A 12638-nucleotide genomic window follows, 5' to 3' on the forward strand; every position below is an offset into this window, starting at 1 on the left:
TCAACCAGAAAACCACCTTTTCGTAGACAGCAAAAAAAAAAAAAAAAAAACACACTAGCAACCGCTATCGGGCAAAATAGTTTTTAAAATATTTTTGAATGAACCGTGGATATTTTCGGAATGTTTTCAACGCGATCGTAGAGCGACTTGGAGCCAGTGACGCGTAACGTTGGCGAGTTCGAACAGTTTTCACGATGATGGACATATTAGTCCCGATAGGATGTGATCAAATTCAGTCACATTGCTACTACACGAAATTTGGACCAGAAGGCTTGTGGTTTTTTTTTCTTCCAATTGTTTTCCCTTCGAAAACACGTAAAACGACAACTCATGTAATCGGCCTTTCAATCGTAACAAATCGTAGTGATCACGTTACCGCATTAAAACTACAAAGGTTATCGCTACATGCGAGTGACATTATAGAATCTCTATCTTCACTCCATTAAATCCTTTTATTATTACTAATAATATTTCATAACGTTTAACTTTTCCCATTTATACCTGCCGTCTCGTATCCCATTATCTAAATCAGTTCGGTTTTTCTATTCCTGACCAGCGCGGATATTATAATCAATTTTTCAGTTTTCCTATCCATTCCGATATCTATAAAAGTGCTGATTTTCTCACTAGTATATATTTAAATTTTATCCTTTCTTCGATCAATATTTTATATTCTGACTTTTCGCCATTCCTCATTGTCTTTGCCTTAAGGTCCTAAAACTAGGAATTAGCTAAAACTAAAACAATCATATTTTAAATTGTTGCTGCTTGTCTTCGCTTAATTTTCATTTTCATTCCATCATTTCCTTGGTTTCACAATATTTTCCGTCAAATCATCGTACCCTATTCTCGTCTTCAGCTTATTCATTATCGCCCTCCTGGTACACTCCTATTACTTATAAATTAATGTCTATCCTTAGTATACCTATTCGCTGTAATGGTCTTTTAATATGCACTGCTTCTAATGTTTTCTCGAACTATTCTGATCTTCTCAACAAATACCCACTTCCCTTCAGTATGTGGTTCACCAGTAACGTTCCATTCACTCTACCTAATTTATTTCAACCCTAAACGTGTTTCTAACCAAATAAATGATTCATTTCTTCGTTTCAGAAGGATTTATTTTATAATGTATTGTATATTATCTTTACAGTGTGCATATTTTCGTCAAAATAAATGTTGTTAAATGGGTCTCTAACGAGAAAATGAAATGCTAGTGATTTCGCGATTTGTATTAATCGGTTTATACAACAGACGCGCGACCGTGGATCCGTGATGTACAACTTCAATAACTATTATAACATTATACACACCAACGTCACGCTGACGATTACGTGGATTCCGACGCGGAACTGTACTGACACGAATCGAAAACATAATAAAATGTTCAGCCAACCCGTGCGTAACGATAATAATACATTATTATTATGTCCGACCCGGGGCGCAATCCTTTGTAGCGGTTTTTCACACAATAGTTTTTTCGCGTAGCCGTGTATACGAAGAATGCGCCGATTCCACAACCGTATGGATTTTCCGTGCCAAAGATACCGATGTATGTGCTACTCGCTGAAACGATTTCACATCGCAGTTCATCCTATATGTGCACGCTACTATAACGTTGATCGGGAAATTGAAAAAAAAAAAGAACCGAGTGTTTTAGTAAAACTATTACGAATGTTTTAACGAATCGTTTCGGATATTGTTTTTAAAAATATTTCCTAGTCGTGTTCGGACACCGTATTGTACGGTATGCTTTCAAATTCCCTTTTCACCGGGTCGAACACGTTTGAATGCTTAGCAATGTACGGTCGTCACATATCCTCTGCGCGGTCTCTGAGCACGTATCGGGATGGTACACGCAAACGTGACTAAACACGTTCGGTCGAACAGTCAATAACAGCCGTAAACGTTCACATTTCAACAACATTCATGTCATGTGTGATTCGATCCACAATCGCAGCAGGTGAGCGTTTCGAAAGTTCTCGGCAAAAACGTGCGGTAACCGACGGCTTTAAGTCTAATGGATTTCGACAGACCATAAAAGGACTTCGAGAACCGTACACGGATATTGTGTATAATGTTCGTATGATGACTAGATAACCTACGACGCGCACTCGCGATGCATTTGTGACATGAACCGTTGGTAAACGAGAAAACGAAGTTTATTTCCAAGCGAAAAGTAAAAAGGATTTAAGTCTAAAGCCGCGCGCGCGTAAGCCCCGAGACAGGACTGTTAACTTTTAGCCGTTTACAAGTGAGCAAAGTCTTAATCATTCTGACTTCCTCACTCGTTCGATGGAAAAAAAATACTCGTACACTTGCTCAGCTAGTATCATTAAATATTTCTTATTTTCAGAACCAAATAAATAGAAATTACATTCCTTTGGTGTTTTTGTGTTGTCACGGCCTTCCGGAATTCGTTGTCGTTTTGGGGAACGATGAAAAAGCGGTTTTTTTCGAAGTTTATTTAATTTTGTCGCCCGCGTAACCAACTATTTACTCTGTTCGTGCAGACGGTTAATGTCAGACACGTGTATTTGCTCAGCTATTGGTTCTATTTGTTTGTAACGGTTACAAGAACTCAACGCGAGTTTTCTTCTAGGATGAAAATCCATTTTCAATTCCACGTGATGGATAAACATGTCACGTGCCGACCGTAAATACACTATTGTTAGACGTGAAAAAAACTCGTCTTGACTTTATAAATATTAAAAATTTGTTGCGTACTTGTAATAACTAGTAATATACAACAATGCGTAATATAACGATATAATCGTATAAAACACATGAACTACACACCTGTTACGTGCGCGAATTGCAAGAAACTACGCACTATACCTGGAGATATCGTTCATGTTGATTTATTCAAAGTATTATTTAAAAAAAACGACAATACCATCACTAATACTGTTGTACTGAATACTCTTATTAACATGTCAAAATTGTTGTGAATTAAAAACACGGCATGTAACCCAATTGTCACGAGCATTCGGAAACGATCACATGTTGAAGCAACGTCTGTACGGGTCGATCGTTTGCAACTATTGACTGCTCTAGTGTTCCTTGTTTTACGATTGCACGCTTTCACGTACTCACGCTTAAAGTTCGATTTTAGAATACGTTATTTATAGTTTTACCGTAAACTAATTGTATTCAACCCCTAAATTTCTGTTTACATGTCTCAAGGTTTTTGTAATGCAATACATGACAACATTCTGGATATAATTGGTTTACAATTATTTCTTTTCGTTCAAATGATAATTTTTCATTACAATATAAGTGACATGCATTTTCGTACGAATTAAAATTATTCAGGTGAATACGACTCCGATACGTGTTCACGTGTTATAGCATTTATACTTAAATTTTCTTCAATTTTTTTACGTTCACGTGTTCACGATATCCGTGTCCATGTATGTTTGTATTCACGTAAATAAGTATTTCCCTTAAACTATTCGCGTCGACTAATTACGAACGAATTTCACCGCCGCTGGATGACGTATTTATGGTAGTGGACGTGGCCTCCTCATGTGGTGAACTCAAATATTTTCAGAGGCAATCATATTTATCAATACGAACCCACTAAATAATAATTGCATGTACAAATCAAAACAATGGACCTAAAACATAGTAATAACTAGGGATGAGATTTAAATGCCCGAAAAACCTTCAAAAAATTCTCGTAGAAAAAAAAGCAAAAATAACTTGAGAAATTCGAAAATCCCTCATAAAATTAACTTAAATTAACTAATTTACACGGTGATTATGTAAACAAAGCTCGTGTAACATTCTGTAGTATAAGCAATTTAAAGATCATATTAATATTCCAATAGAAAATAAACTAGCATAAACTTTTGTTTTTTTTATTTCTTTTATTACCATGTAAGCAAATTATTATATTATTATTATTATTATTATTGGTAGCTAAATATATATAAGAGAGAGAACGAACTAATAAAGGGATTCTTCCATGGTGGTCGTGTCACATGACCACCACGGAAACATGTGCATTATCTTAATTGTTACTTTTATAAAAATTATATTTTTTGTGTCTATACGTACAATTTTGTTCGGCGTATACGACAGTTCCTAAATTAAACTCACTTTTAGATAGTATAAATCAACCGATCTGTGTGTAGAATCCATTGTGCATATGTATGTTAATTTTATTATATGCCCGTGAATCATTTAAACGGGCGAACACATAAAATGTTACAACGGGCCATGCATTACTCTAACTTGCTTTTTGGACAATCGTTATTATTTGCCGACACTATTATTTTTATTATTCGAGATATCGGCCAAAATCAAACTTAAACGGCACCCGCGTAACAAGACTTCCAGCCGAACTTTATAGAGACACGTGGATATGTCGGGTAACGTACATTGTAGTTTGTTATAGTTTTAATTTGGCCGGTTATCTCATGCATGAAATACATTATGAATATATTAAATATTTTAGTAATTGTCCACCGATGTATCAAGCATTTGCGACCTTTCAGATGAGATTGGTATTTTTATTGTATAAATCTCGTACGCCACGAGGTTGAATCCTCGTTGATTGTTTTCATATACCCTCGTCTTTTATTTTATTCTATTCGAGTTCTGTGCCGTAAGGCTTTCTCGACACAAAAGTGAAAATTCTTTAAATAAATAAAAAAAATGTATTTTCATTACACCTTATTTTATTCTATGTTGTAATATTTTTCCTTTTTTCCGACTTTATATCAAAGGTAAAAAACGAAATCCCACGTGCTCCGGCCAATGCTTCGACCCGTCATTCGAGGTCAGTCGCCACTATCTGATGACCATGAATTTGTGTGATTAAACGATATAATCGGACGTCGATTTTACTGATTCCAAATAGTCGATTAGTGATTCCTAATACATCACGTAAACTATCATAGACGCCGCTTGTTTTAGACGTCGACTACTGTCCGATAATGTAATATGATTTACGACTCATAATTTACGAGTACCTTGAGTGATTTTTTACACTTACACGTATATGAAAACTATGATGGCTTGTAAAAATCTTGAAACAAATTTTCGAATTCCAACTTAGAATTTAAAATATCAGAAAATATCCTAATAAAACTGAAATGAAGAAAATTACCAGATAATTGAAAATTACGAAAAAAAAAAAATACAAAATGTGATGGACAAATTAAATTTCCTAAAATCGTTAGAAGTACACAAAACGAATTGTACGAGATTCGTACCGGGAGCTTTGGAAAAAAAAAATGCAAAGTGCATCAAAATCTTAGACCCAGTAATGACAAACAGCGCACAAGGCCACAGTGACGATCGCTGTACTAAACGAGTTACTTGTTTCAACGACACGTATGATTTAATGACCTGTTATTACCGGCCAGTAGCTACCGGACACTAGCTTGTATCGACGTTTGAATATCGTTTCGCACGTTGTTTTCCCACATCCCACGCAGTCATAGACCTAAATCTTCGTCGGTCCGACTGCGGCGCATTCCAAACGAAAAAAACTCTGTATCTCGATCGCCAGCATTCGTATGCATGCCAAGTAAACCACGATTTGGCCGTATTGATCTATCAGACGTTCGCAGAGATCGATGGTGTCACTTTTTCGTGGCACCCTCCGAAACATGTGCACGACCATCGTTTGGCCCATGCACGATTGCGTCCGAGACAGGTCGTCGCGATTACACATGAAACTTGTGTACGAGGCGAGAAAAAAAAACGCTATTGAATTACAGTTCGTCGGGATGGAAAAATAAAACGTAATATGTCACCGGGAAAATAGATAGGAGATCACAGTACAATAATAACACGTTACAGCACATGGACGTATTTTAGGGGGGAAGGGGGTGATTACCTTCCTAAATCCGTATTTAAGGAATCGATTACATGTGAGATAAGCATTTCAAATTTTTTTTAATATGGATCATTTTATAACAACATAAAATTACGCTTTTCTGTGAATACCGAATTGAGCTTTTTTTCGGGTCCATACTTAGTGAAAAATCAAATAAAACACAAGGGTAACATTCAAAACATAGACAGGTGTTAAAAAATAACTACATAAAAGTCCAAGTGTAGTCCAAGTAAATCCAGTATTTGATTAAAAAAAAAAAAAAAAAAACCACAAATATTAAGGATTCACCTGATTTTAATATTATCAAAAAATTTACTTGTAAATGTTGAGCCTGAATTAAAGAAAAAAAATTGAATCCAACCCTCCCTTAGAAGTATGTTTAAATACGCCCCTGTAACAGTGTACGCGCTTTTCGGTGGATAATCGATGCTTCGGACGGTGACGGTGCGCGCACGACGGAACCCGTCTCTTTATTACTTTGAATTCTCCATGCATGGTCAGATCAACACCTGGTACAGTAGAGTCTCGATGATCCGGCATACATATATATATATATATAGGTACGTCTACGAAATTTGAATTATTCGGGAAGCGGGAAGTACCTATGTACTATATGATAAGTTGATTATGATTTGATCGTTTCAATTACATATTGTGAAAAACATTTGTTAGTTAGTTGAAAAAAAAGTCATTCCGTTTAATCCCGACGCAGAGCCAGAACCAATCCGGTCCGGATCAGCCAGACTACTGTATTCGCCGAGATTTACGGACAACTATGTAGGTCGACTCCTACATGCAATGTGTACGTTACGGAATCGGCAAATATATTTTCAATTGATGTACTTTGGGCGCCACAGGTTAGGTCCCTTCCGAATCACTGTTGTCCATTACAAGTCCGACTGGAAATCGGTTAACTTCTATGTGTGCGAAACCACAGCCAACTGCTCGCAATATTATCTAAATATTGCCAGGAGATATTCGACTGTTTCAGATTAGACAAACGCTATTTTAATGGTATTAATAACATTATTTAAGTGCGAATATTTATTTACATACATAATATTATTAATATGTTGATATACCATTACTGTTTCGAACTAAAAAAAATGTTGGATTTGAAAAAACGCATACAAAAAATTTTGTACACTTTAATGATATTAATTTTGTTTGTCTATATGAATTTACAGTCATAATTTAAATCAACCTATTAAATATTAAATTCAAAATTTTCTATTTAACCAAATTTTATACCATGTCAGAAAGAAAAAAAAATTTTCGATCCCTAAAAATGTGGTTTTCAAAAAAAAATTTATAGATTACCCGCACATAGTAATAAGTACATTCAATCAAAATTTAAAATCGGTTAGTAAATGGCTGTACCTCGATATTAGTTAGTAAGTGTGTGGTTTTTGAATTGTATAGCTAAATTTAGACTATCTAAAATTAGATTAAGGATGAAAACCACTCACAACACTTACAGATAAGTCGTAGCAATATGAGTAGTTAACATATCAGACGTCAAAGCAACGATTTTTATTATAAGACATTTCACCATTTCCACATCATTTTGCGAACAGTTTAATGGAACCTAATATTTATATTTCGTTTTCATTGATTTACGTTTAATGAAATATAATATGATGTCGAGGCTTACCTAGGTGACAATGACTGCGGTGAGACATTAGTTGTTTTATTTTGATCGGTGCGATGTTGTTGCAACCCAGGAGAAGTTTTACGGCAGTGAACCTTCGTTATGTATTGCCTTGCTGTGTTACTATTGTTTTACTGTAAAATGTTGACTGTGACCTGAAAACGTGACCTTCTTGAATTGGGTTGATGTTAAACCAAGTCGAGCGTTGATCGATTCAAAGTCTCTTATGGTTTTCAACTACAAGATATCGAGTATATAAGCAACATATGGACTTATTTTAAGTAGGAAATAAGTAGACGTAGATGATGTTCCGCGACGGAAGAAAAAAAATAAATGTAATTTATTTGACAAATCCATCTTAACGTCACATGTCTTCGAGTTGCTATGAAAATACCTGGTTCAGTGATAACTGGTTTTTCCATAATTTAATATGCATTCGAGTAACGCGTTAATACTTAATAATATGCCGATGTACCAAACACGCGGCGTACCAACCTGCCTATATTAGCACAGTGCTACACGCGTTGTTCGAATTCGTATTCGTTCAGCTTCAGATTTTGTTTAAATTCAATCACATGCTTATGTCTCGATAGATAAAAACTTAATATCCATACAAAATGCATTGCCCAACTAGCTTATTGCCTTTTATTGTGGAATATATTAAAATCGATCTCGTCGATCCCAATCGTAGTGTCGGTAGAGGAATAAAACGTTCTACGCGATTTTAAAATAGGCGTTCACCACAGAAACAGGAACAACACATACGCACATAACGTGTAATACACGTTCAGTGAATTTGGTTTTTAATGTGGATATGTTGAAACACGTTTGTTATTAATTTTTTTATTTTTATCTATTTATATATTTTATTTTTTTAATTTAATTACATTTTTAGTGGTTCTTTGCTATCGTGGAACAGTGTGATGTATAGTCAATCACATTTAAAATCCACCAACATTTTGCTATATCCATAATCGTAATTAACTTAGAGTACGTACATTACCAAGAATTATATTATTTAGGTAGTTAAAATACTGAATTATGTTCCCTTTTTTTTTTTAAAAAAAAAAAAAACAATCTTTTGAAAATCCAACAATTTGTTGAAAAATAGCGCATTTTACATATTACTTAATTACATATATTTTCATATTGATGTACTAAAATAATTTGAGTACATCAATATAAACATTTTATTAAAATATTATTTTATTTAATATTGTTTCAGTTTATTATTTATAAAAAATTAATAAACTTTTATATACTTTTATATTTTTAATATTTTCGATAAACTCCCGAATAGTATATTTTTATCAATCAATTATAAATTGTATAATATTACTACTCAATGATTTTTTTTTTAAATATATATGTTAAAATACATAATGGCATATGAATATAATAATTATATGATAAATACAAATTTTAAAATAAACCTGAGTTTGAGATCGTAATTTTTGCTACCCATTTTTTTTTTTTTTTTTTTTTTAAGAACCAGGAAATATTGATAACAATATAATATATTATATCAAGCATATATTCTGTTAATTCATATGATATATGCTCGGAAGAGAAACAACTTTTATTTAAAGTGGGGTGTTCACCTTGCGTATTGCCAAAAAAAAACAGCATACTCGTACTTCAATACTTGAATACATAAGATAGTTATACAAACAATACAAATACATGTTACTTAATTTACAATATAAGTCGATCGACAGTGCTAAATATAAATGATTTAAAACTCAACTATATGAGTATACTAAATTACATAATGATGTTCTTAAAATTTAACAAACAATACAATTTACTGCAATAATGAACTGCTAACAGTTTTGTGGAGTGTAATAAATAACACTTTTCATTAATTTTGAACACGCAAAAATTAAAAAAAAAATCCATGGTACAAAAATAATATGAAAAATATACCTATGAAATTAATTCATTGATTATGCCACGCCATACCTCTGATATAATGAATGATTCCAGTCGTTATTGACGTTGAATGAATCTACGAAAATTGTCTTTATAACTATATATTGCTGAGACTCTGCAAAATCAAGGTTATATCTGTGTATTCACATGGTCCGAGGTATTAAAGTTAACCCTTAAAGCTTTAGGTTAGCTTAGTAAAACTTCTTTCTCTCTCTCTCTCTCTCTATTTATCTCTTTCGTATTATCTGCCTGTATACCTGATTAACATTTTAAACCCCTTTAATCAACCCGACAATTTAATGTCAAATTAATTCATGTTTAAATTTAATCAAACAGTACATGATGGAACCTGTAAAGAAAATTATGCTGTAGAATAATAATAATGATATTATTACGCCATTAACAATGAAACTTTAAATTACAAAAGAAAATCCTTGTATTAGTACAATCTCACGTTCCACATCATATATTAAAATACGACCAAACCGTTGTCTTCTGAAAAATGTTCAGTTTAACATCATTATATGTTCGCTCAAAATATTTTTGGACCAAAACGGGCGTTTTACAAATTATTAGACTATATGTGTCATAATACTTAGTGTGTTATACTTTAAAAATTTTAGATTTTGTTCTCAGTGTTTAGAACAACAAATGTCCTCTAGAGAATTTATACACATCGTCTCTAAAAAAAAAAAAAAAATATTTGGCAATTGCTGAGAAATAAACTTTTGTACTGCTGCCAATGCTGTATTTGTTTTCGAATATAATATAAATTTACTACAAAAGAAAAGGACAAAATATTGCATCGTATATTATTGAATGACTAAAACTGTTTATTCGAAAAATAACATTACACCCGTTTCAAAGTATAGCACAATTATTTCAAACGATTTTTTTTTTATAAATTTAATATTAAAATTAACTTAACGCTAAAATGTCCGTTAAGAATTTTACATAAGACCATTGGACAAGATAATAATGTGATTTCCATTAGAAAATAATGCAAAACCTATCGCAACATAATGTATATAACAAAGAAAAACGAGGAAACGCCATATTATTGTTGTAAAATTATATACATTTCGAATTTCTCGATTACTATTATTTTTTATCATTGTCGTTTGTAATATTGTTAGCTTAATGAGTTTAGACAGCTTCAAGTATTATGTACATCCTCAGAGTTTCAAACACGATGATAATAATACTATCGAAATTATTTTCAAGCTTCTCAAATATTAAAATAACCCTTAATTAAAATTTAATTTTTTAATCGTTTCCGTTTATTAAGCAAAAACTTAATAAAGTTACGAACGTCAAAACCCACACCAAAAAGTTCAAAAACGATAAACCGCGCATTACATCGTCTCTGGTAAACTTTTCCATATCGTCGTTATAATATTATAATCGTCTATAATAAATCTACGTTTTGAATACATTATATCGATTTGTTTAACAGTTGATACGAACCAAGGCGGTTGATTCGTAAAATATGGTTGTTTTTCTATAATTCCATAAAACGTTAACACTTACGAGCGCAAGTCAAACGAAAAACAAAACTTTTGTTCGCAAAGTTTGTTCACTCTGCATGTGTGACTGAGTGAAAAGCTTGGATAATATCAGTTTGGAAACGATACCCAGTAGGCATAGGGATCAATCTCACAGTACAAGAAACGGAACGGCCGCTGTCGAGATCGTTGGACATTATTTGCATTATTGTATTCTACGACGACATAGAACACCATACCAATATTACGCATGATAGCAATAACAGGCGTTTCCAATAATCTTTTACACGAGGAAAATAATTTTTATCCGCATAAATATGTACGAAATTCCTACACGCGCGTAGGTAAAGTCATTTATTACATTTGTAATATAAAATAATATATTAAAGTACTAACATATATATTATTGTTATTATTTATACATTTTTACAGAATTTCGGCCGGAGAGGCTCTATGTAGCAGTACTTGTAAGTCGAGGGTTCTTTTTCCAAAACACTATTTCCTGGTGGAACAAAAAAAAGCCAAAAGTTTTGTATGGCATGTGAATAATTCAATATAATTAAATTCGCTAAAGTATATATATATATATATATATAAATATATATATGAAATATAAAACCGCTTGAAAAAAACTGCTAATACCTCTCCCTCTGATCCAATTAACCCCTGATCCAGTGGCTGATCCATTGCTTGAAATTTTTTTTAAAACGCTAAATAATAACTGCATAACCACTTTTAAATACGACGGCACACCCAGATAATAATATATCGGCTAATATATAGTGATAGTATGTTGAGGGTAATAGATACGCACACAAAGTTCGCAAAACATCCGGTTTTTTTCCCCATTTTTTCACCGTTCACGATTTTATTGTATATCGTGACCAATATCCTAACCGTTTTTTTTTTATTTGTTATTATACGTACACACAATATATTTATTATATTCCTCGCAGAAATTTAAGTGCGAGTATTTGATACGGGCGATATTTATTTAAATTATTGGATGTCGGACGATAACTTGAAAGTGAGTAAACGAGATTATAATATTTTTCAATTTTTCCGGGAGGGAAAGGGGAACAAGGAGGTTCAACATTTTCTAATCAGTGAGTTTATAATGATTATCGTCAAACATAGATTTATTATAAAAATACCTGCGACTGCTTAAGAACCATATTTACCATTAGTTACAACACGATATGATACGAATAACAAAATTTGACGTTCTCTTTGTCTACTCCTACCAGAGCATATTTTAATATACTAAGTTCGTAGAACTAGTGCCCCCCCCCCCAAGTGATAATTGAATGTTATCCAGTTGACAAGAGTTGATTTTCCCACTACTCGTATGTTTCTCTACAAAAGAATACCACGTCTATGAACTATGATGGTAGACAATTTTATTAAAGTGCCACCAAATGAAAATTACTCGAAATAATATACTTAATTATATATTTAATAATACATATTATATTCTGACACCTACTTACGTGATTAACGAGCCATTTACTATGAATTTCGAGTCCAATCTTTCCAGTGGCGTATATAGGAATTATTTTCACTATGGGCCAATTTATCCTCACCATAGCTACAACTAGAAATTTTTTAGGGAACGGATAGTTTTAATTATGATATAAATGATACAAATATAGGAATTTAAATTTATTAATATATATTTATTATTAAATAAGTTACATAA

At 32.7% G+C, this 12638-nt stretch overlaps 1 protein-coding gene across 5 annotated transcripts in view; it reads right to left on the reverse strand.

Annotated features, from left to right (window-relative positions):
- Nucleotides 1-12638, reverse strand: part of LOC112686829 (FMRFamide receptor) — a 211701-nt gene that overhangs the window by 193218 nt on the left and 5845 nt on the right. For 2 of the 5 annotated variants that reach the window (XM_025559283.1, XM_025559281.1), the window contains exon 2: nt 7506-7657. The exons of the other annotated variants lie outside the window; for them this stretch is intronic. The gene's annotated coding sequence lies outside the window, so the exon portion shown is untranslated. The remainder of the gene's footprint in view (nt 1-7505; nt 7658-12638) is intronic. 5 annotated transcript variants of the gene reach the window in all.

This window comes from Sipha flava, unplaced genomic scaffold (genome assembly GCF_003268045.1).
Source record: "Sipha flava isolate LNK unplaced genomic scaffold, YSA_version1 325_pilon_pilon, whole genome shotgun sequence".
Taxonomy (NCBI): domain Eukaryota; kingdom Metazoa; phylum Arthropoda; class Insecta; order Hemiptera; family Aphididae; genus Sipha; species Sipha flava.